Source organism: Hemiscyllium ocellatum, chromosome 37, assembly GCF_020745735.1.
Source record: "Hemiscyllium ocellatum isolate sHemOce1 chromosome 37, sHemOce1.pat.X.cur, whole genome shotgun sequence".
Classification (NCBI taxonomy): Eukaryota; Metazoa; Chordata; class Chondrichthyes; order Orectolobiformes; family Hemiscylliidae; genus Hemiscyllium; species Hemiscyllium ocellatum.
The window spans coordinates 37,754,732-37,781,047 of NC_083437.1; the positions used below are offsets into that span (position 1 = coordinate 37,754,732).

At 40.7% G+C, this 26,316-nt stretch overlaps 1 protein-coding gene across 8 annotated transcripts in view; it reads right to left on the reverse strand.

The window, feature by feature from the left end:
- Nucleotides 1–26,316, reverse strand: part of samd11 (sterile alpha motif domain containing 11) — a 321,180-nt gene that overhangs the window by 276,280 nt on the left and 18,584 nt on the right. The gene's annotated exons all lie outside the window — the stretch shown is intronic.

Consider the following 26,316-nt stretch of genomic DNA (forward strand, 5'->3'; position numbering starts at 1 on the left):
CTGCTTGGAGGGGAACTTGCAGGGGGTGCTATTTCCATGCATCTGCTGCCCTTGTCCTTCTAGGTGGAAATGGTCATGGATTTGCAAAGCAGTGTCTAAAGATATTTGGCAAATTTCTGCAGTGCATCTTGCACATAGTACACACTGCTTGGACTGTGCCAGTGATGGAGGGAGTGGGTATTTGAGAATGTGATGCCAATCAAGCGGGGGGACCAGCTGAAACGTATGGAGAAAACAGAGTAGGAAACTGACTAGCAGGCATTGCACTCTGAATGTCACAAAGTGGGGGGTGCATGTTTCAGCAGGAAGCATCTCAAGGTAAGGTTTGAAACTGACAGACATGGAAGCAGATACAGAAGTTTTCTTTTTAATCGAGCACCTACAGGATTGGAAATTAGCTGCGAAGGTTGTTTGTAGCTCAGTTCGACTCAAGAATGGTCCATGAGGGAGGTGATGGGGGAAGTGACATTCTGGGTAGCTGAGCAGGATGGCTTTACTCTCCTCAACGTTGAACCAGAGGAAATTGAGGCTCATCCAGGACAGGTGATCTGACAACATTGGGAGTATCAAGGGCAATTAATGTGAGGTAGAAATGGGTGCCACCAGAATACAGGCAGACATTTGCCCCACTTCTTCAAATGATGTCAATGTAGATGAGTTTGGGAGCCAAGGAGAAATCATCAGGAAGCCTCCAAAGATATTTGTGGTGGGGCAAAACAGAAGACCATTGCTGGAAATGCTCTAACCCAATCATTAAAAGGTGACCTAATGATGGTGGACCTCTAGTTGTCAAAGGGGACAGGGAGATCACAAAATGACATTCAGAGATAGCACACAATTGAAAATCTTTTTTTAAAAAGCTGACTAACTGCTGTGACTCCAAATTTATGTGCTGGTTTTTGCATTATGTTTGATTGAAAGCTGGGAATTTTATCAAAGCTGTTTAAAAATGAAAAGAAAGCAAAATATTATTAATTTGACAAGTTATAGACTCCCACAAATGGAAACAAAATAATTATACTTCTGTACAATCTGGCATATTACATTTAGAGTACCTGCAATCTTATTTGAAGTTTGAGGGCTTTCCCATTTTGATTTTATAGAGCACTCATGAAGCGTTAAGATGACATGCTCACTACTGACTATTGGCTTCTCTCCTAAAAATCTCCTACATAGAAATGGAATATTAATGTCACAAAAGCATCTCAGCTTGAATAAGGTGTGGAAGCAGCAAGTGCAAGAATGTTCAGTGTCGTGATTCCAGAAACATTTTTTAGAATATATATCCTCATTTGTCTCCTGGCCGCTCTGCAGAAGGCACAGGCAGTGCTGCTGCTACTTGTCTGTGCAGCATGTAAACTCTCCTAAGCTGCTGAATTGAAGTAAAACTCATGACATGATGTGGAACTGATCCAAGGAAGCCAGAAGGTCTTAGTTTCAATCAGTCTGTGTAAAAGTTAGCCAGGACAGTGTTCAGACAAGGACAAGGAGAAAGAGGTCGCCTTTTAACACTGAGTAAAAAGTGAGGTCTGCAGATGCTGGAGATCAGAGCTGAAAATGTGTTGCTGGTTAAAGCACAGCAGGTTAGGCAGCATCCAAGGAACAGGAAATTCGACGTTTCGGGCCAGAGCCCTTCATCAGGATGAAGGGCTCTGGCCCGAAACGTTGAATTTCCTGCTCCTTGGATGCTGCCTAACCTGCTGTGCTTTAACCAGCAACACATTTTCAGCCTTTTAACACTGTTCCATTACACTGGATGGGAATGCACGGACTTTGATTGAGAACAAGCGAGGGCTTGGCTGGAAGGTCTTGCACAGTTAAATAGCCAAACATGAAAAAAGTGGCATGGCTTTGGAGGTAGCAACAAACCCTTTTGAGTAGGAAGGGAGAAACACTGAGTTTTTTTTTTGAAGAGCTTCTGTGCATCTTCAACTGCTACACAAACAGTGCTAATAAACAACAAAAATACCAGCATTTGCTTCTGCAATTGCTAAGCCACACAAGTACTGCAATGTGCATCATTCTCTCACGATGACAGTCTTCAAACATAAAAGAGAATATATGGAAATTAAAATCACAGGCTTTCCTTATGTGTAAAATGCTAATTACTGTGCTACCTATATTTCACTGCAAATGAAGAATAGTGGTAGAGGAAAAAACGTTTCTAATTGTAAAGATAAATCATGTTGTCATGGTTAGAATGCATTTGTCTGCTACCTGTACAGTAGATTCACATAGGCAGCTAATATTAATTTCAGCATAATTTATGGGCGGCACGGTGGCACAGTGGTTAGCATTGCTGTCTCACAGCGCCCGAGACCCGGGTTCAATTCCCGACTCAGGCGACTGTGTGGAGTTTGCACGTTCTCCCCGTGTCTGCGTGGGTTTCCTCCGGGTGCTCTGGTTTCCTCCCGCAGTCCAAAGATGTGTGGGTCAGGTGAATTGGCCATGCTAAATTGCCCGTAGTGTTAGGTAAGGGGTAATTGTAGGGGTATGGGTGGGTTGTGCTTCGGCGGGTCGGTGTGGACTTGTTGGGCCGAAGGGCCTGTTTCCATACTGTAAGTAATCTAATCTAAATTTGGTTTCAGAAAATCAGGCATCATTTAAAAAATCATATGTAAGAATTTATCTTGAATATGTCAGGATTTCTTTACCGAAATTCCAATAAAGTTCATCAGTTCAAAATCAGCAACTGACTAACTTCTTGTAACGATTGTTTATGATGGTTCCCTGGTACTATTCAAAGATGATCAATAGATTTATCTGCCAGTGTCCTGTGAGATAATCTGCCAAAAAGTGGATTAGGGTCATCCCATTGCACTGCTGTTATGGGAGCTTGCTGTACACAACTGTCTCTTACAAAAACAACAATGGCTGTACTTCAAAAGCAATTCATTGACTGTAAAGCATTTTGGATATGATGGCACCATTTAATACAAGTTCCTTTTACACACATATAGATCAATAAAGGCCTAGGGAAAGAAAAGATAAAACTTTAGCTTACATCTACCCTGCCCTACACTCTTGTTATTTAATGCACTTTCATTATTTTGTCCTTAACCTGATTTTCTAATGGAAGAGATCAAATATTCAAACTATAATTTGTGTTTATTTTCATTCTACCAAGCCTCATTCTAGTAAATCCAGATTGTACTCTTCCCAAAGCCTTGATAACCTTCCTCTAAAATGGAGTTCAATACTGCATGTGGTGGTCTAACAAATTTTATTAAGGTTTTATATAGGCTCACCATTATCACACTTCTTATATTCCATACTTCTTGTGATAAAACCTAGAATTCTATTAGCCCTTTACAGCTTTATCATCTAAGATGCTGTCTTTAATGTCTTGTGAACCTATACTCACAACTTCCTCAGTTCCTACACAGTAACTTCGCTAAATCACTCGCGCCAAAATGGCTGTGCCAAATTGTCCCACTCCGGCAACTTCAATTCAGCATATCATTATGATTTTTCAAAGAAAATACACAAATGCATTATGCTACATGCACTGATATACAATTCCAAATACCGTTCTGTAGCCCATTCTTCCATCATATCAATAACCTTTACAACTTGTTCTTGTACACAAATACATTAACCATCCTGTTTACTATGGTATCATCTGCAAAGTTTTACACACTCCCTCTAAGCCCACCTCAAACTCATTGACATACAGAACTGAACCCTGAAGGATCCATTACCTTATTCCAACTTTTTTGAAAAACCACTTCCTCTGACAGTTCATTCCATATCTGTACCACCCTCTGTGTGAAAAAGTTGCCCCTTAGGTCTCTTTTATATCTTTCCCCTCTCACCCTAAACCTATGCCCTCTAGTTCTGAACTGCCCCACCCAGAGAAAAGACTTTGCATTTTTACCCTATCCATGCTCTTCATAATTTTGTAACTCTATAATGTCACCCCTCAGCCTCCGACACTCCAGGGAAAATAGCCCCAGCATGTTTAGCCTCTCCCTATAGCTCAAATCCTCCAACCCTGGCAAAATCCTTGTAAATCTTTTCTGAACCCTTTCAAGTTTCATAACATCTTTCCGATAGGAAGGTGACCAGAATTGCACACAATATTCCAAGTGGCCTAACCAATGTCCTGCACAGCCACAACAAGACGTCCCAACTCCTGTACTCAATACTCTCAATAGATCTCGTGCATGGTATTGGCAATTTTCTGTCATTGATGACACTGTTCCCTTCAGCTCAATGAACTGACTTAGTATTTTCTTCTATCACTCTTAACTGCTGCTCATTTCAGTCTCAGCCACTTCAGGATTTCCCTGTTCTCCGATATCCTTCTCTTTAGTAAAAACCAAAACTGAAAACAGCTCCATCTTTTTTGATCATCACCTACAGATTGGTAATCCTCTCTTCTCAGCAGTTCCACCTCATTTTTAATAATTCTTTTACTGATGTACTTATAAAATAAATCACTGCCACAACAGCCAATAATTCTGTCTGCAGAGAGGTCAAATAGTCGACATCAACAATTCACCAATGGGCTCAGAGTCAGCACAACATACTAATTATATTTGAACTCATTTGGCCAAATGGTGTGGCAGCATAATATTATTAAGGAAGTTTATTAGCAATGCTGTTCAGAGTAGAAATGATATTCAGTAAATAAGAAAACATTAGCGGCAATATGATAGAAGCTTTTAAAATAAAGGTCCAATTCAGTAGTAATAACTAGTTTAAACTTGTGAAAATAGGCATTGACTTATCTCAATTGACCCCTGTGACTCAGAGGGATACATTATATAGACAGCATGCAAATAAATACACTGATGCAAACTGCAAAATAACGATATTTTTGTCAAAACGTAGAAAGAGAGAGTGAGTGCATGTGTTCAGTGTTAGTTGTTGGTGGCAACAGGGCAGGTTCAATTCCCGCACAAGCTGAGATTACCACGAGGGACTCTCCTTCTCAATCTCTTCCCTTGCCTGAGGTGTGATAACTCTCAAGTTAAAACACCACCAGTTGACTCTCTCTAATGAATGAGCAGCCTTATGGTTGACATGATGCATAGTGGAATGATTAGGAGATGCTCTGTTGGATTGTGGTGCTCTACTCTTGGAAATTACAAGAACTCAATCAGTATATTTCTCTGAGAGACATGGTAGTCCAACATAAATATTAAGGAGTCTTTCTTTTTGATGTCATCTTTCAGTTGTTTGACCTGTCCTTAGTTTCATAGACACATGTGTATCCTACGATACCTAAATGTCTTGTATAGTGGATTTTATGTAGTGGATTCCTGATGAAGGGCTTATGCCTGAAAAGTCTACTCTCCTGTCCCTTAGATGCTGCCTGACCAGCTGTGCTTTTCCAGCACCACTCTTTTTGACCGTAGGTCACGCTGGGGTCACAGCTTTGAATCCCCTATGTTAGATGGTGAAATTTCAATTCCACAAAATCTGGAATTAAAGAAAGTCTGGAATTAGTCTCTGAGATGGTAACCATGTAACAATTGTTGTTAAAAACCCATCTGTATCACTAATGTCCCTTAGGGAAGGAAATCTGCATCCATACCTGACCTGGTCTATATGTGACTGCGTGGGTTTCCTCTGGGTACTCGGGTTTCCTCCCACAATCCAAAGAGGTGCAGGTTAGGTGAATTGGCCATGCTAAATTGCCCATAGTGTCCAGCGATGTGTAGGTTAGCTGCATTAGTAAATGCATTAGAAGAAAATATATGGTAGGGAAATGGGTCTGGGTGGTTTACTCTTCAGAGGCTAGGTGTGGACGTGTTGGGCCGAAGGGCCTGTTTCCACACCGTAGGGATTCTAATTCTAATTTGAAATGACCTAGGGAGAGAATCACTTCAAAGGGCAACACGTTCTGTCCTTGCCAGTGACAACTACATCCAATGTAAGAATTTTACAAAGACAGTCTTCTGCTGGTCATTTCATCTGGAAGGTAGTATCTCCAGCTGCAGACGTCCCTTGGTACTGCACTGTTATGGTCATGGATTCAAGTGTCGAAGTGGGGCTTGAAACTTCTAAATAGGAGACAAGAGTACTGCTACTGATTCAGCTGACATATGTACAAAAGTCAATGTGTGCCAATTAAAATGAAAGAATCTAAACTTTCCAGTTGAGGAATTAATTTTTCAATGTTGTTCAAATTCACTGCAAGAAAATTGGTGGATGATCATCTTCAGCCTTTCAACAAATGCATCAATGGTAATGGGATTTAATTCAACATGTTCCCAGGCACAATTAGAGTCATTGTGGGGAAATTTCCAGGACGTCGAGCAACCATGAGCTACTTGCAACTGAAATGGTTATCTTTCTCATTCTATGTTACAGTGGCACACCAATGGGATTCAGCCAGAAACTGAGGTAATGCAGTCAGACGTCACATCAACCAGATGCTAGGAACTGCTGAGTACATAGAAAGACCTGGAGAATTTCCAGTGGGTGGGAATGAGCAAATCACTTAATCTACAGCAGGTTCAGGTTTAACCTGTCAGAATTAAGTATTCTATAATTCAATTTTTGGACACACAATTTAGAATTCTAATTGTTAGGAACAAGTGTGTGCGAGGCAGACATTTATAAGCAAGAGAAAAACAAATAAAAAGGTGTTTCTAAAAATAAATCATTCACTAATGTGGACATCACTGGCTAGGCCAGGATTCATTGCCCACCCCTAATTGCCCAGAGGGCGGTTATCAGGGCACCGCATTGCTGTGGGTGTGGAGTCCTGATGAAGGGCTTATGCTCGAAACATCGAATTCTCTATTCCTGAGATGCTGCCTGGCCTGCTGTGCTTTGACCAGCAACACATTTGCAGCTGTGATCTCCAGCATCTGCAGACCTCATTTTTTACTCATGTGTAGGCCAGTCCAGATACGAACGAAAAACTTCCTACCCTGAAGGAATTAATGAACCAGGTAGACTTTTACAACAATGGTTTCATGATCATCATTAGACTCGTAATTCCAGGTTTTTATTGGGAATCAAATTCCACCATCTGCAAGAGCATAACCTGGATCACTGAATACAATTAGGCCACCACCTTGCCTTAATGCTGGCTTTTTAAATTGATACTGACTTCGAGTAATGTAGCGCAGGTTTAATGTGGTTGATACAGCATAATCTGGTTTAATCTTTGATCATCATCCTGTATAAGTTTAACATGATCGTCAGATAAGTTGCTGATATTGTACACCCCACATGGAGTGTGCCAGTTCTGATCATTTTATTTTTGGCTTTCCTGAAACTAGGAAGCTGGGCAGCAATAAAGCATTGTCTTTGGAACCGAGAGATGAAAGTTACAAACTGCATACCCACACATGGTCATTCCCTGACTGTTGCTTGTGTGTGGAAATTTGTCTGAAAATCAAGAGAATTAATTCCTGAGCACCAGCAGCTTTAGCACAATGCTGGACTGCTTCCAATGAATGCAATTCAGGCACGAATTCTGCATTGCAAATCTCTGAGACAGATAATGTCCTAATTCTTCCACAGCTTCAAATGCTACTGCTTAGCATGCAAATCAATGCTCAAGCATCTCATTGCCCAAGGTGGTTCCCCTTTCAAAAAAATTGCTACAAAGTTAAGAATAATGTTTCATTATTAGATTTAGGGAGTTGGCTTTTCACTTAAACCAAGACTGACATTTTGCTTTTGAGTAGCTTCTCTTTTAACATTACAGGGAGAAAGTGAGGACTGCAGATGCTGGAGATCAGAGCTGAAAAATGTGTTGCTGGAAAAGCGCAGCAGGTCAGGCAGCATCCAAGGAGCAGGAGAATTGACGTTTCGGACATAAGCCCTTCTTCAGGATTCCTGAAGAAGGGCGTCTGCCTGAAACGTCGATTCTCCTGCTCCTTGGATGCTGCCTGACCTGCTGCGTTTTTCCAGCAACACATTTTTCAGCTTTTTACATTACAATTTGTATTTGTCTTGCAATGAAACCTGGAACTGATTCTCATTGTTTTCCATGGATGCTGCTTGTTTCTCTCGTACATTCTTCACTCCGTTCTGAAGAAAATGTTTGTTTGTTCAATGATTTATACCCAAGTGAACTAGACACCGTTTTGTAGTTTTCTAGTGAAAGGGTTGTAATGTTAGTGAGTTTTGAGAAGATTTGTAGCTCAGGTTGAGGTTCTGGATGTAGGTTTGCTTGCTGAGCTGGAAGGTTCATTTTCAGATGTTTCATCACCGTACTAGGTAACATCTTCAGTGAGCCTCCATTGAAGCACTGGTGGTGTAGCCCACTTTCTGTTTATAGGAAAACCAAGGAAACCCAAATATATAAATAGAAAGCAGGCTACAGCACCAGTGCTCCATTCGGAGTCTCACTGAAGATATTACCTAGTATTGTGACGAAATGTCTGAAAATGAATCTTCCAACTCAGCGAGCAAACCTATATCCAGAAGGGTTGTAATGTCAACACAATTATCCAGAATTAGAGTTAGGCACTGCAAGGATCCTAAAACTAACTGTCAAACTTGTGAGTACAGAACATTACCACACTATCAGAGAGTCAGAGAGCCCTTCAGCCCAACTTGTCCATGCCGCCCAGTTTTCACAATTAATCTAGTCCCATTTGCATTTGGACCATATCCCTCCATACTTATTCCATCCACGTACCTGTCCAAATGTTTCTTAGATGACTAAATTACACTCGCTTCCATCACTGCCTCTAGCAGCCTGCTCCAGACACTCAGCACCCTCTATGTAGAGGGTTGCCCCTCTGGATCCTTTGGTATTGATTAGGTTAGATTACTTACAGTGTGGAAACAGGCCCTTCGGCCCAACAAGTCCACACCGACCCGCCGAAGCGCACCCATTCCCCTACATTTACCCCTGCGCCTAACACTACAGGCAATTTAGCGTGGCCCATTCACCTAACCTGCACATTTTTGGAGTGTGGGAGGAAACCGGAGCACCCGGAGGAAACCCACGCAGACACGGAGAGAATGTGCAAACTCCACACAGTCAGTCGCCCAAGGCGGGAATTGAACCCGGGTCTCTGGCGCTGTGAGGCAACAGTGCTAACCACTGTGCCACCGTGCAGTATGTCTCCCCTCTCGTGATAAACCTACATCCTCTAATTTTAGATTCCCCAACTCTGGTGAAAAGGAGTTGGCTATCTGCGTTATCCATGCCTCTCCTGATTTTGTAGACTTCTATAAGGTCAGCCCTTGGTCTCCTGTGCTCCAGGTATAAAAGTCCCCTTTCATCTTTATAAGACCCGGAATTCCAGCCTATCCAAAACAAACACAAGCCCCATTTATAAAAAAATTAAATGAATTGAGCTGAGTATCAACTACCAAAATCTGATTAGGTACAGTCCATAGCTCAAAACTGCCTGCAATATATACTGAAACCACGTACAAATCCTAGGAATGGAAACATTCAGAACATTACAAGGCTGACTGGTCTTCTGAGGTTAATGTCAAAAGGCATTGCTAGGACAGAGAAATTGGAGCTTTCACTTTCATCTGGGTATGCTTTGCCTTAAGCAGCCAAAACCTAATTCTGATTCTTGACCTAAAACAGTATTCACTCCCCAATGTAAAATAAAACAAAACATATTCTGGAAATAAATATTTTATAGTCATCTAATAGTTTATATATACATAGATAGTAACACTTGCACTAACAAATGCCAGGCAATGACCATCTCTAATAAGAGACAATCTATTTACTGTGGAGAAGGACATAGAAGCTAGGGAACCTGAGGAAATAAACAATGATGCAAAGAGACCTTGGAGTGCAGGTTCATAGCTCCTTGAAAGTGGAGTTGCAGGTAGATAGGATAGTGAAGAAGGTGTTTGGTATGTTTTCTTCTTTTGGTCAGAGTATTGAGTACAGGAGTTGGGAGGTCATGTTGCGGCTGTATAGGATGTTGGTTAGGCCACTGTTGGAATATTTCGTGCAATTCTGGACACCTTCCTATCGGGAAGATGTTGTGAAACTTGAAAGGGTTCAGAAAAGATTTACAAGGATGTTGCCAGGGTTGGAGGATTTGAGTTACAGGGAGAGGCTGAACAGGCTGGAGGTGTTTTCCCTGGAGCGTCGGAGGCTGAGGGGTGATCTTTTTGAGATTTACAAAATTATGAGGGGCATGGATAGGATAAATAGACAAAATCTTTTCCCTGTGTTTGGGGAGTTCAGAACTAGAGGGCATAGGTTTAGGGTGAGAGGGGAAAGATATAAAAGAGACCTAAGGGGCAACTTTTTCACACAGAGGGTACATGTATGGAATGAGCTGCCCGAGGAAGTGATGGAGGCTGGTACACTTGCAACATTTAAAAGGCATTTGGATGGGTATATGAATAGTAAGGGTTTGGAGGGATATGGACCGGGTTCTGGTAGGTGGGACTAGATTGCGTTGGGATATCTGGCCGGCATGGACGGGTTGGACCGAAGGGTCTGTTTCCATGCTGTACATCTCTATGATGCTACGACTCTACGATGTCTTCAAAAAAGTTCATATTACAGAAAAGGGGGCGTTGGAGGTCTTTAAACGCATAAACATACATAAATCTCCCTGGGACCTGATCAAGTGATTCCCAGAACTTTATGGGAAGCTAGGGACGAGATTGATGGGCCTCTTGCTGAAATACAGCCATCATCAACAGCCACAGGTGAGGTGCCAGAAGACTGGAAGGGGGCTAATGTGATGCCATTATTTAAGAAAGATGGGAAGGAAAGCCAGGGATCTATAGACTGGTGAGCCTTATGTCAGCTGAGGTTAAGTTGTTGGAGGGGATTCCAAGGGACAGCATTCAAATGCATTTGGAAAGGCAAGGACTGATTAGGGATAGTCAACAGAGCTTTGTGTGTGGGAAATCGTTTCTCATTAACTTCATTGAGTTTTTTGAAAAAGTGACAAAGAAGAATGATGAGGACAAAATGGTAGACATTGACTATGTGGACTTCAGCAAAGCGTTTGACAAGATTCCACCTGGTAGAGTGGTTAGTAAGGTTAGATCACATGGATTCCAGGGGGGCGGCAGCCTATTGGCTACAAAATTGACTTGAAGTTAGGAAACAGAGGGTGGTGGTAGAGTGTTGTTTTTAGACTGGAGACCTGTGACCAGAGGTGTGCCACAGGGATCAGTGCTGGGTCCACTGCTTCTTGCCATTTATATAAATGATTTGGATGTGAATTTAGGAGGGATGGTTAGGAAGCTTGCAAATGGCACCAAAATTAGTGGTGTTATGGAGAGTGAAGCCGGTAATCTCAGACTACAACAGAACCTTGATCGGGTGGGCCAAAGGGCCGAGGAGTGACAGATGGAATTTTATTTGGGTAAATGTGTTGCATTTTGGTAAGGCAATTCAGGGCAGGACTTATACAGTCACTGTTACTGGGGCAAAATCCTGGAATTCCCTGCTTAAGGGCATTGTGGTTCAACCTAAAGCATGTGAACTGCAGCTCACCACTACCTTCTCAAGGGCAATTAGGGACTGACAATAAGATGCTGGCTGACCAGTACTGTCCACATCCCACAAGTGACTAAAACAACACTAGAATTCAAACTATAACTATTTTTATGCATGACAACTGAAAATATCTATTTTCGTATTTTTTTTAGATTACTTACAGTGTGGAAACAGGCCCTTCGGCCCAACAAGTCCACACCGACCCGCCGAAGCGCACCCCACCCATACCCCTACATTTACTCCTTATCTAACACTATGGGCAATTTAGCATGGCCAATTCACCTGACCCGCACATCTTTGGACAGTGGGAGGAAACCGGAGCACCCGGAGGAAACCCATGCAGACACAGGGAGAACGTGCAAACTCCACACAGCCAGTCGCCTGAGGCGGGGACTCCTCTTAGTTAAATCATTACACAAGTTCTTTTTGATGATGTAAAGCCAAACCTCCAATCAATATACCTGTAAATGAACTATAAACACTTTACTCACTGGAAGCATTTCATTCATACTCCTGACTGAGTTTTAAAATGATAACTTCAACTACATCCTAACATGAGATTGCCAGTCATTTTTACAATCCAACTCTTGTTCCAACAATGACATTTCCTGTTCTGTTTCTTTTGCAATCAATACTGTAATGGTCAATGTCAATTATGGCTCAGTTGGTAGCTGAATTAGATGGTTGAGGATTTCAAACTTGGGCACAACAATCTAGGCAGACTCTCAAATGCAATATTGAAGGGGTGTTGTACTGTGTTGAGGTGCCAACTTTCAGATGTGATGTTAAACTAAGGCCACATTGGCCCTCTCAGGTGGACAAAAGAGATCCATGAGCACTGTTTTCAAGAATGATTGGAGAACTATCCCCAGAGCCCTAGCAAATATTCATCCATCAACAATACAAAAACAGGTGACGAGTCATTATCACAATGCAGGTACTTGCTGGTACAATGCTGGTACTTGCTGTTTCCTAATGGTCACACTTCAAAAATATGTAACTGACTGTAAAGAGCTTTGAGAAACCTGAGATTGTGCCCTACACTATAAGTATTTATTTTATAGTCCTAGTTCTTCTCCCATTTCTCCTAAAATCTAAAATTATTGTGCAAATACTCTTTCTTCCATCTGCTATTTTACTGGCCTATATTTATTCATCCCTATTATAATCCGTTGTTCAGTCTACCTAGAACCTCAAAACTCTGCAACTCATTGCCTTAAATAATCTTTCCCTACTTCCCAATAAAATTTCAAACATCCAAAGTCAAGGCTTGACACTGCTTCCCATCTGACTCCATCTGTTCAACCCAATCCAATGTTTGCAGTTTCTTGCATGATGGCTCATAATCCATCATCCTGCTTTGATCATAACTGTAGTATTATAAAATGACAAATAAATTGTTTAAGAAAAATAATAAAGTTGTCAAATAAAATTGTCACACAAGATGACAATTTTAATGATCTTCAAAGTTGAAAACCTCAACTTTCCTTTGGAAGTGTATTAGAACCAGAATAGTAAAAAAAATGTATATTTATAAACTTAAGTATAAAATAAACTACAAAATATCCAGCAATTTATACCAGTCAAACTGAGTAAGAATATTCACTCAATGGTAAGAACTGGATTTTTTTTGATTGAGAATTGAAAAACCACAGATCTCCACGACAAACAATACAATCCTGTATAGATGAGGTAGGTATTATCACATCTAAATTTGAAAACTCCAAATGCTGTTCACCACCTGGAGATCAGTGTCACAATCTTTGACTCTCCTGGTCAAACCATATTTGGGGTTTAAGGGTTTGCAGGAAGAATTTTGGTTGGAAATAAACGCAGAGAATACTGATGAAACTCAGCAGGTCTGGCAGTATATGTGAAGAAAGGCCACAGTTAAAGTTTCGAGTCCAATATGACTCCCTTCTGGACTTCTGAGTTTTGAAGAATACACATATTGGACTTGAAATACTAACACTGTTTCTCTTTTGCCATTCTGGCCATGGCATCAATGTGACAATGACCAAATAATATGTACAATGACACTGATTCTGATACTGGCCTCATGGTATTCTCATTGGGCTATTAATCCAGAGATCCAAGTAATGTTCTGGGGACCCAGGTTTGAATCCTTCTACAACAGGTATTAAAAGTAATTTAAAAAACAACATCTGGAATCTAAAAGAGTCTAAATGATGACCATTTAATCATAGAACATAGAACAGTACAGTGCAGAACAGGCCCTTTGGCCTGCGATGTTGTGCTGACCTGTGAACTAATTTAAGCCCATCTTCCTACACCATCCCATCATCATCCATGTACTTATCCGAGGATTGTTTAATCTCTCTAATGTGGCTGAGTTAACTACATTGGCAGGTAGGGTATTCCATGCCCTTACCACTCTCTGAGTAAAGAGCCTGCCTCTTAAATCTATCACCCCTCAATTTGTATTATGCCCCCTCATACAAGCTGATGTCATCATCCTAGGAAAAAACATTTCATTGTCTACCCTATCTAATCCTCTGATCATCTTATATGTCTCTATCAAATCCCCTCTTAGCCTTCTTCTTTTGAATGAGAACAGACCCAAGTCTCTCAGCCTTTCCTCATAAGACCTTCCCTCCAGACCAGGCAACATCCTGGTAAATCTCCTCTGCACTTTTTCCAATGCTTCCACATTCTTCCCAAAATATGGACCAGAACTGTACACAATATTCCAAGTGCAGTCGCACTCGCGTTTTGTACATTTGCAACATGATATTGCAGCTCCGGAACTCAATCCCTCTACTAAAGAAATCTAACACATCCACCTATGCCTGCGTCTAAGTCATTTATAAAAATGACAAACCGTAGTGGTCCCAAAACAGATCCTTATGGCACACCACTAATAATCCATTGTCAATTGTCAGGAAAAACCCATTCTGGTTCACTAATGTCCTTTAGGGAAGGAAACTGCCATCATTACCCGGTCTGGCCTACATGTAACTCCAGGCCCAAAGCAATGTGGTTGACTACCTACTGATAGGCAATTAGGGATGGGCAATAAATACTGGCCCAACGGCAATACCCTCATCCCATAAATGAATAAAAAAGTCATCCTGGCAACCAAGGATAACTCCACAATGCTCTTCATTGAGATAGTGCCATGCAATCTTTTACAGGGCAGACTGAGTCTCCATTGACATCTTGCCCAATTTGGTTCAATGAACTGTTCTTGAAGAAATTAATGTGATGTAGAGAGGTAAATAGTAAATATCAATAACGCAAAGTTATGCAAAAAACAAAGGTAACAGAATTCCCCACTACTCATCTAAGGCACTAAAAAAAATTCTGACTTCTAATTGATAGCATATATTTTGAGAAAATAAGTATGATCTGATAGCCATTTCAGAGATGTAGCTGCAGGGTGATCAGGTTTGGGTGCTACATCTTGAAGGTATGTGAAATTCAAGAAGAATAGGAAACTGGATAAAAGGTTAAAAAGCACATAACACCAGGTTATAGACCAACAGGTTTATTTGGAAGCACTAGCTTTCAGACTGCTGCTCCTTCATCAGGTGGATGAAGGAACAGCACTCTGAAAGCTAGTGTTTCCAAATAAACCTATTGGACTGTAATCTGGTGTTGTATGATTTTTAACTTTGCCCACCCCAGTCCAACACTGGCACCTCCAAGTCATTGATAAAAGGTGGAAGAGTAGCACTGTTAATATCAAGGATGGGATTGGTGCAAAACTGAGAGATGCCCATGCTTCAGCATACCATGATGTAGAATTCGTTTGAGTGGAGATGAGATATTAGGGGGAAGATGTCACTAATGGGAATGGTGCACAGGTCCTCGAACAATGATTACACCATGGGACACAGTATACAAGAATAAACATTGTACGATTTTGATAAAAGGACACCAACAATAATGGTTACTTTAATCAAAATATAAACACACAGAAATCAGTGGTAGACTGGAAAAGATGTTCATAAAATCCTTTCGAGATAGTTTCTTAGAACAGCACTCTCTGGAACAGACCGGAGAACAGATGACATTAGACATGGAATCTTGTGATATGATGGGATTAATTTGCAAATGACACAAAGATAATTAGTTTGGAGTTTGTGAAAGGATACAGATCGATCGAGTGAGTGAGCAAAAATCTAACAGGTGGAAACGTGAAATTGTTCAATTTGACAGCGAGAGTGAAAGAAGCAGAGTATTAGTTAAAGAGAATGACTATGGAAATTTGAGGCACTGAGGGATTTAGATGTTCTCGTGCATGATTCACAAAATATTACAGCATATAATCAAAAAGGCGAATGGGATGCCACCCTTTATAATGAGAGGAATTGAACTTAAAAGGAAGGATGTTATACTTCAGTTAAGTATGGTACTGGTGAGAGCACATCTCAAATAGTGTGTAGTTTTTGCCTCTTTATTCAAGCTATAAAATTGGAAGCAGCTCAGAGAAGGTTTACTAGATTGATACCTGGAATGACTAGGTCGTCTTACAAGGGCACATTAGGCAGCCTGAGCTTGTTTCCACAGGAGTTGAGGAGAGGGAGGAGTGACTTGACTGAAGTGTCAAAGTGGCCATAGCAAGGACATTTTCTCTAGTGGCTGAGACATGAACTAGGGAGTCTGGATTAGAGTGGCGCTGGAAAAGCACAGCAGTTCAGGCAGCATCCGAGGAGCAGTAAAATCGACGTTTCGGGCAAAAGCCCTTCATCAGGAATACAGGCAGAGTGCCTGAAAGGTAGCGAGATAAATGAGAGGAGGGTGGGGGTGGGGAGAAAGTAGCATAGAGGGGTTGCAATGGGAGAGGGACTCCTTGAGATTCTTGTAGAGAGAGGAGGAAAACTTCTTCAAGGCAGGCGAGTTGCAGCGGGAGATGGACTCCCTAAGAACTAGGGAGGCATTGTTTTAAAATTAAGGTTCACCTTTTAGTGCAGCGGAAAGTAATAATCTTTTTCTCCCAGAGGGTTCTGTGACTTTGAAACTCTCTACCTCAGCAAACAGTGGATATGGGATCATTGAACATTTTTAAAACAGAGGTCAATGGATTCTTATTAGACAGGGGAGTCCAAGATTATTGGAGGTCAATGGGAATACACTCAATTCTGCTATAACGCAGGTGTTCCTTTCTCGTGCAAGCCCAGTTTATAAGAAAGTCTTGCAATAGCAGGATCATTTAAAATAATGGGGCTAGAATCGCGCTATAACCAATACGCACTTTAAAAGTTTGTGCTTTTGAAACAGTATCCCCAATTTGTTAATCATTTTACAGCAAATTTGCATTAATGAAATCTGCGTTATAGTAGAACAAGCTGTACAGAACTTGAGGATCCACAATGATACTATTGAATAGCAGAGCAAGTCTGATGGACCAAATGGCCTACTCCTGTTTCTATTTTGTTATGTTCATATGACACCCTTTTAAAGTTACAATTGTGCTTAAAGTTGTATCTTTACATTTTTGATTATTAAACATTTGTTTGCAAAAATAAAAATTTTCTGCGTGATTGAACTTTCACCCCTTCTCCTCCTCTCCTGAAAAAGCAGATACATCGAGCAGCAGGGTATGATTTTGTACACAGCAGAGGTTTTGCTCTGTGTAAGTTAGGCAGTGTCAGTGGATTAAGTGGGGAGTTACATCACAGTGGATTTCTAAGTTTAACCTCATTGAATTTCTGGTCCGAATGAACCCCTGAGCATACCTACAAAAATAATTGTAAGTTGTGATTTACATTTGTTAACAAATGCATTCTCTATAAAAGGAACAGCAAGAGGGAATGGATTTAAAGTGACTTGCAAAGATTGAACCAAGAATGAAATAAGGAAAATGTTTTCACTCAGCGAGCAGTTAGGTAATGGAACACACAGCCTGAAAGTGTGCTGGAGGCAGGTTCAATTGAAACATGCAAAAGAGCATTGGTGATGATGTAGCTAGAAATAGTGTGCATGGGTACAGAGAAAAAGCAGGAAATGGCACTTGTTAATGATGCTGTTTTCACAAACATGGTAGGCTGAATGATCTTCATTTGTACAGTAACACTTCTGGGATTTTGTGGGTTTTGAATTAAGCACCAGCAATTAAAACATTCATTTGATTTTCTTTAATAAGTAGAACATCAGTTTGGTCTTTATGTTCTGTCTCCTATCATCATTCACCCGACTTTATATCAGCACTCCATGCTTATCGGACTGGAGGCATGTGACTAGTGGAGTGCCTCAGGAGTTGGTGCTGGGCCCACTGCTGTTTGATATTTATATCAATAGTTTGGATGAGGATGTAGAAGGCATGACTATAACTTTGCAGATGACACTAAAATAGGCAGTACTGTGGACAGTTAGGAAGGTTATCAGAAATTGCAGCAGGATCTTGATCAGGTGGGGAAGTGGGACGAGAAATGGCAAATAGAATTTAATATAGATAAATTTAATATAGAATTTAATATAGATATAGATAATATAGATAAAATAGATAATATAGATTTCGGAAAGTCAAATCAAGGTAGGAGTTTTATAGTGAATAGTAGGGCCTTAAGGAGTGTAGTGGAACAGAGGGATCTTGGAGTTCAGGCACACAGTTCTCTGAAAATGGAGTCACAAGTAGACAGGGCAGTGAAGAAGGCTTTTGGCACACTGGCCTTCATCAGTCAGGGCATCGAGCATAGAAGTTGAGAAGTTATGTTGCAATTATACAGGACCTTGGTGAGGTTACGCTTGGAGTATTGTGTTCAGTTTTGGTCACCTTGCTATGGTAAGCATGTTATTAAACAGGAAAGAGTGCAGAAGCAACTTACAAGGATGTTGTCAGGACTCAATGGTTCGAGTTACAGGGAGAGGTTGGACAAGCTAGGACTTTTTTCTTTAGAGCATCGGAGACTGAGGGGGAATCTTATAAAAGTGTATAAGATCATGAGAAGCATGAATAGGGTGAATGCACTCAGTCTTTTTCCCAGAGTTGTGGGATCAAGGACCAATGGGCATCAGTTAAAGGTTAGTGGGGAAAGAATAAAATGGAACCTGAGGGGCAACTTTTGTACACAGAGGGTGGTAGGCATATGGAACGAGCTCCCAGCAAAAGTGATTGAGGTGGGTACACTTAACAACATTTAAAAGACATTTGGACAAATACATGGATCAGAAAGGATTACAAGGATCTGGGCCAAGTGCAGGGAAATGAGGTTAGCGAGGACGGACATTTTGGTCGGCATGGACCAATTTGGGCCAAAGGAACTGTCTCCATGCTACAGGACTCTTTGATTCTATGACTGCAGAGGCTGTTCTGAATGAAACCCTCACTGATGAAGAACCAGATGCCAATTTTGCTCACTTTCTGCTGGAGATAAACCCCTCTTAGACTAGATTACTTACAGTGCGGAAAGAGGCCCTTCAGCCCAACAAGTCCACACCGACCCGCCGAAGCGCAACCCACCCATACCCCTACATTTACCCCTTACCTAACACTACGGGCAATTTAGCATGGCCAATTCACCTGACCTGCACATTTTTTGGACTGTGGGAGGAAACCGGAGCACCCGGAAGAAACCCACACAGACACGGGGAGAACGTGCAAACTCCAAACAGTCTGTCGCCTGAGTCGGGAATTGAACCTGGGTCTCCGGCGCTGTGAGGCAGCGGTGCTAACCACTGTGCCACCGTGCCGCCCACAGCCCCCTTACTCAGCACATCTCATGCTGAGTGGAGCAGTACTCAGATCAGTCTCCATCTCCACTTTATGCTACCAGATAGTGAGAAATGCACATTTGTATTTTCTTGAAACCACAAAACATTGTTAAATTGAAGCCAAGCTGGCTGATTCAAAATTGTATCCATTTTACATGAATTAACAATGAATGGTTAAATTGTCTTCAGACATGTACCAGTTAATGTCAAAAGCTTGTTTAATGTATAGCACAGTATATAGGCTGTACTGAACAAATCCATTTATCCTTCACTTACCATTATTAATTCAGATGCATAGGATAAATCACATGGTATCCTTGACCATTGAAAAGATTCTCATCCTTTGCAATATACCACTTTCCATTTGCTCCTTTACACCATATTGGAGGATACACTGGAGGAAAGACTGAAAGCTGAGGCAAGGCCAAGCTACAGAATGTGTCCACAAGCTACTAAGATATTTTCCATAGCACTCCTTAATAGCTGTGAGAATAATTTAGATCTATAGCTTCAGTAATATGCTTGCTGAAAGATCAAGGATGTTGACACTGCCTTGAATTTACTTCTGTTTGAGGACTTTGTTCAGTTTCCCAAGATCTGTTACCGGGAGATTATAAAATAGCAGAAATAAAACCTGCTAGCCTTGTGAAATTACTAGAAGATGTGTCTCTGTTAGTTCACTTCATTGTGAAACACCCACTTGTCCAAAGTGAATAGTTCAACACAGGCTTAAGCATTAACCTTGAGTAAATGTAGAAGAAAATACCTCCCTGGATTTTTGCAAAAACCATGTTTGATGGTTCAGGTCATTTTCAAGTTGACAATGGAGGCATGATATTTCAGTCTCATAGTTACTTCTTAAAACTGTCCAATGACCAAAAATAACAACTCATCTTTCTTTCGCACCATTAACATATTAAAACATCAAGACTTATCACAGGGGCATTGCAGCGGACAATTTAACAGCCAGTGATATGATGATAATAGGGCAGGTAACCAAAAGCTTAGTCAAAGATATTATGGAGTCTTCAGGGAGGAGAGAAAGATAATGAAATGGATAAGTTTACAGATGGAATTTGAAAGCTTCTAGCATAGTGAATAGTGTTTAATCAGAATCCTCCCATCACAAATGATTGGAAACCATATAAAACACCGTTGGCTGTATGTTTGATGTAGAATGAATATTATAAATTTAAATTGTAATTGTAGATGTTGTGAGGCACCTCAGCGTGTCACATATTGTATAAGAAGAAATGGATCTTATTTGTCCTTTATCTAAAGTTAACTTTGAATTGTTATTTCATGTATTTTGAAAAATCATATTTAAAAGGTACAATTATAGAAAAACAATGCAAGGACATCAACTTCCATTGGAGAGCCAACAATTTCTTAGCATATTTGAAAATTGTTGGTTTCCCAGTGAATGGGGATGTTCATGACAGTGTTGAAGACTGATGTATTGCAAGGGTCCAGAATAACACGTGAAGAGATGAAATGAAGCTGGGAGAAGTTGTCACGAAAGCTCAAATGAAGAAATGTCTTTCAGATCTTCCTCCCTGGAATACCAAGCAGATGATACTTAAGCTTTTTGCAAGGAACGTCTAGATCAGATATCCTACAGTGTGGAAACAGGCCCTTCGACCCAATCAGTCCACACTAACCCTCCGAAGAGCAACCCACCCAGACCCATTTCCCTCTGACTAATGAACCTAACACTATGGGCAATTTAACATGCCAATTCACCTGACCTGCATATCTTTGGACTGTGGGAGGAAATCCACATAGGCATGAGGAGAATGTGCAAACTCCACACAGGCAGTCACCTGAGGCTAGTATTGAACCTGGGACCCTGGCTCTGTGAGACAGCAGTGCTAACTGCTGCGCCACCGTGCCACCCTAACATGATAAGAAATGACAAATATATTGAGACTCCTCACATACTGTATTAAAACTGCCCATTTCTATTGTTATGATCTGATTGCATTACAGACCAGTCACTGTGTTTCTTAAAGAGAATCCAAAATCTCAGACTAGAAGAATGAAGTCACGAAGTGCCATGATTTAAAAGTTTTACTAAATGAGTCAAAAAAAACAAAAACTAAGCACTATATTGGATGACCTCCTATCCACTAATATGCAAAATCAGCATAAGTTAAATATAAAATAACAGGCAAATTGCAGTTGATTCTAAACCATAAATTATACATTATGTGTTAGATTCAACTAAGACAGATGCTACAAATTGGCTCAGCAACGTACACAGCATATAGGTCATCAAATTAGGTTGCAAAGTTCTTCAAAACTTTGTCTTCCTCACAAAGAATTTCAGCTCCTCACCTTCCAGGAACAAGATTAATCTCTAGCCTTCAGCAACATTCACCCATTCTGACTTCCAAGGGCACTGTCTTCACTAAATATGGCAAACATTCTGCAGAGCTTCCTCAACTCAGTCTGAGTGGTATAGATCCATCAATGGTATCCTCACTTAATAAGAGACAATGTATTTTCAGCTCTTGGATTTGGCCTCTGTCTTCTTCAGCTTGCCTTTATTGCAGCAGTGAACTCACTAACTTCTGCTACTGATTGATCGCTGTTCATTTATTTGTTTTAAACCAGGTTCAATCTGCCACGAAGTTTTGGTTTCTGTTTTGGCTTTGTTGGAAACTGGGACTGTCAGTTTCCTTTCTCAGTTTCCCTTTTCACCGAGGAGCTGTCTGAGAAACCACAAGCTTTGCAGTCACAGATTCCATCATAATTGCAATTTATACTTTATGTATCTTTAATTTCTAAAAGTCAATTTGGAAAATTGTGGCAAGGGCATGGAGAGGCAGGAGTAGTGGCAGGAGACAGTGCAAGTTGCCTTCTACTAAGTGTAACTCAACCTTTACCTTTAAGCATTGTAAACTTTGATGTTGCTTGACAAGTAATTATATCATTTGAAAAGAATTGTAATTGATGGGTTGGTCAGCCATGAGTATAGTGGTATGATAGAACCTTTACCAGCATTTTCCTTTACTGAAGGATCATTCCATGGCACATAATGACATAGTGACCACAACCATTAGATACCAAGGAGTGTATCAATTCAATTATTGGAGAGAAGCCGTGCTGGTTTTGTGCAGATTTATTTTTCACAATTCAATGAAAACTGCAAATCAGTCACCATGAAAATGCTGTCAAACATTTGGAACAATGTTTTTTTTTAACAATGATTCAAGTGGCTGATACATTTAAGATTATGTACGTCCAGTGGCTTTGTCATTTATATAGCACCTCATCCATTTTACTAGACTGTTCAGTCTCCAAATGTAACAATTAGAAATTGCTGAATATCAATTGCTATATGTGTTAGACTGAAGGGACCTGAGTAAGTCCTCATCACAGCATTACCATTAAAGAATGGTCAATATGCACCATTTTATGAACTCTATTGGTTTCAAACTATCAGCATATGTGCAGTGCTGGTATCTTTTTTCCTGGCACAATATTAGGGGTCCATGTGCTTTCCTCAATTTTGCATCTGCATTAGATGTGATTCGACATAGCTCTCAGCTTTAACTCAAGGAGTTGTTTAGAATTCAGGTACATTGCTTCCACAGAGTGAATCTAAGGTTGATCCTAATAATGACATCTCTGTGGAGGAATTGATATTTGCCAAGGGTTGTCCACTAACTCTGATCCCAATGTATTGAACACTGTCTGGGAAAGTGATGACTGCCTCCATGGGAAGTCATGAGTTCATCAAAATCTGTTCTTTTTAAAAGTTCTTTGAGCACTTTGGTGAACAGACACCATTGTATGTTGTCACCAATTGGAAGACAATATGGGCATTAATTAAAATTGGTGGTCACCTGGAAAATTCACATTGCATTCCACTGACAACCCGAAGCCCAGAGTTCAACTTGTCTTGAAATTTGAGAAAGTATCATGTTACAATTCACATTCATAATCTAGCAGCCTGAAACTGAAAATAAACGTAGATTCTTCAAGTGGATATTTTCCATCCAAAGTAACATTGGGAAGAAAACTAGTGACAGAAGAGAAAAAAAAATTAACACAGTTCATATCAGGAGCTGTCTGAAGAACGAGGACAAAATCAGACTGTGCAGGGACAAGCATCCTTTCCATGTTAAGATTGCTTGATCTATCTATCCAATGTATTGGGAATGAAGGAAGAAAATCTCCTTTATGCAGTAAGTGGTGCAATGGATTCAAATAGAATGGAACAATAAAACCCAGACTGACAAACTGCCAGTTAAAATTCTAGCCCTTAGGAGTAGTCCATGACATTGGCAACGGCATTCCTTTGAATATATAAAAATGTGAACAGTCTGTTTCAGAATCACAAACTAATCAACATTGTTTTTTCATTAATTAACAGCACTATAATGACCAGCATGGAGAAAATGAGGACTGCAGATGCTGGGGATCAGAATTGAGAGTGCAGTGCTGGAAAAGCACAGCAGGTCAGGCAGCATCCGGGGGGGCAGGAGAATCCTGATGAAGGGCTTGTGCCTGAAACATCGATTCTCCTGCTCCTCGGATGCTGCCTGACCTGCTGTGCTTTTCCAGCACTGCACTCTCGACTATAATGACCAGCATATTCTGTTTCTTCTTGTGAGAGTTTGACTGAGGTATAGATATTGGCCAGGACACCAGAGATAGATTCCCTGCTCATCTTCAAAATAATGTCATGGGTTCAATATCACTCTTGAAAGAAAGAATCTCCAACAGTGCAGTGCTTCCTCAGTAACATAATTCTCAGCTTTGGGTTTATAAGCAACTAAACTCTAGAGTGGGACTTGAACTTGGGATCTGTGGCATAAAGGCAATAGTACTACAAACTAGGCCACAGCTTATATATTGTGATACCCTATTTATTGACCAGTTCTCACAGCTTAATAATTTTTTTCACAATCTTGTGTTTTGCTAAAATTTTCAAAGTAATCATTTCCACAACTTGTATTTATCTGATAACTTTAACACAGTGAAAGATCCAAGGGGCTTCATAGGAATAATATCAAACAAAAATTGAAATTGAGCCAAAGAAATCTTTGGATGGGCAACCAAACATTTAGTCAAATAGGCAGATTCTAATACATGTGATAAAGAGCAAAGGTAGAAATGACAAGAGAGTGATCAGTAACATGTCCTTTGATGGTTATCCAAAAAAACACAATTTCAACGTTTCCACCAAGCAATACAAGTTTCAGTTTATCACTTTAATTTTACAACTATGCACTTCTTCTCCTTGAGTTGGCACAGTGGCTCAGTGGTTAACACTGCTGTATCACAATGCCAGGAACCCGGATTTGATTCTACCCACGGGCGACTGTCTGTGGAGTTTGCACATTCTCCCCATGTCTGCATGGGGTTTCCTCCCGTAGTCCAAAGATGAGCAGGTTAGGTGGACTGGCCATGCTAAATTGTCGATAGTGTCCTGGAGTGTGCAGACTAGGTTGAATAGCCATAGGAAATGTAGGGTGAGGGTAGGGGAATGGGTCTGGTTAGGACGCTGTTCGGATAGTCAATGTTGTCTTGATGGGCCAACATAGAACATAGAAAAATACAGTGCAGTACAGGCCCTTCGGCCCTCGATGTTGCGCCGATCCAAGCCTGCCTAACCTACACTAGCCCACTATCCTCCATATGCCTAGCCAATGCCCGTTTAAATGCCCATAAAGAGGGAGAGTCCACCACTGTTACTGGCAGGGCATTCCATGAACTCACGACTCGCTGAGTAAAGAATCTACCCCTAACACCTGTCCTATACCTACCTCCCTTTAATTTAAAGCTATGCCAAGTGGTCTGATTCCGCACTGTACGGACAGTATGATTCCTTGCAGGTGGGATATTCAATACTAACTTTCTCAAAACAATCATATTTGAAAGTTCCTTAAAAACATAGCAGATTTTAAAACATTTTGAAAAATATATTCATGGGATGTGGATGTCACTAGGAGAAAGTGGGGTCTGCAGATGCTGGAGATCAGAGCTGAAAATGTGTTGCTGGAAAAGTGCAGCAGGTCAGGCAGCATCCAAGGAACAGGAGATTCGACGTTTCGGGCATAAGCCCTTCTTCAGGATTCTTGAAGAAGGGCTTATGCCCGAAACGTCAAATCTCCTGCTCCTTGGATGCTGCCTGACCTGCTGCACTTTTCCAGCAACACATTTTCAGATGTGGATGTCACTAGCAAGGCCAGCATTTATTGCCCATCTCTTACTGTCTTGAGGGCAGTTAAAAGTCAATCACATTGCTGTGGGTCTGGAGTCATACAAAAGCCAGATCAGAGAAAGACAGTCAATTCCTTCCCTAAAGGACAATAGTAAAACAGATTATTTTTTAAAATGACAATTGATAGTGGTTGCCTGATCACAATTAAACAATCTTTTAATTCCAGATCCTCAACAAATTGAATTTCACTATCTGCCAGGGTTCCAACTCCTATCCTCACAGCATTAGCCTGGGGTTCTCAATTACTAATCCAGGGATGTTACCATTATGCCACCACCTCCTTTATAATTTTGAGCACAATTTTAGGATGTCCCAAAACCCTTTTCAGCCAATGAAATACAAAGATTGCTGCAATGTTTGAAAATCAACAGCCAATCTGTTCATAGCAAGGTTTCATAGCATGCTTGTTATGTATTTGATTCCTTGATGGAAATTAGTAAGAAATCGCATTTCTATAGCAGAGCACACCAAAGTTTTTTTTTCCTCCCTCAACCAGTGAGGTATTTTTGAAGTGTATTCAATGTTGAAATGCAAAGCCAATTTCTCTGTAGCAAAGACCCAGAGATAAAATGGTAATGAGCAGTCTTGCTGGTTTTGTAATGTTGGCTAGAAGGATAAATATTGGCCAGATTAAAAACATTATACTTGGAGAGAGGACTATTTTGGGTTTTAGACTTCCATTTTATTGGTTTCATTTGAATTTAGTCAAACCTCACAAGTCAAAATACTTTCAATTTGTTTGACGATTTTCCTAGTGCAAGTGTTCTTTATGGAATGAGCCAATCTTTTTGTGGGATGAAGCTATCTATTGTCAAAGAGCATTTACAGCCATCCACCTATTAATGCTTGTTGGAACTGCAGTGAGTCAAAAGGCAGATGAACTAATCAACAGGTAATTCTGAGGACAGACAGTTTCAGGGGCAAACAATTAACTGCATGGTTGCAGAATTGCAGAGAAGGAGGTAGTACAGAAAGGACAGCACTGAAC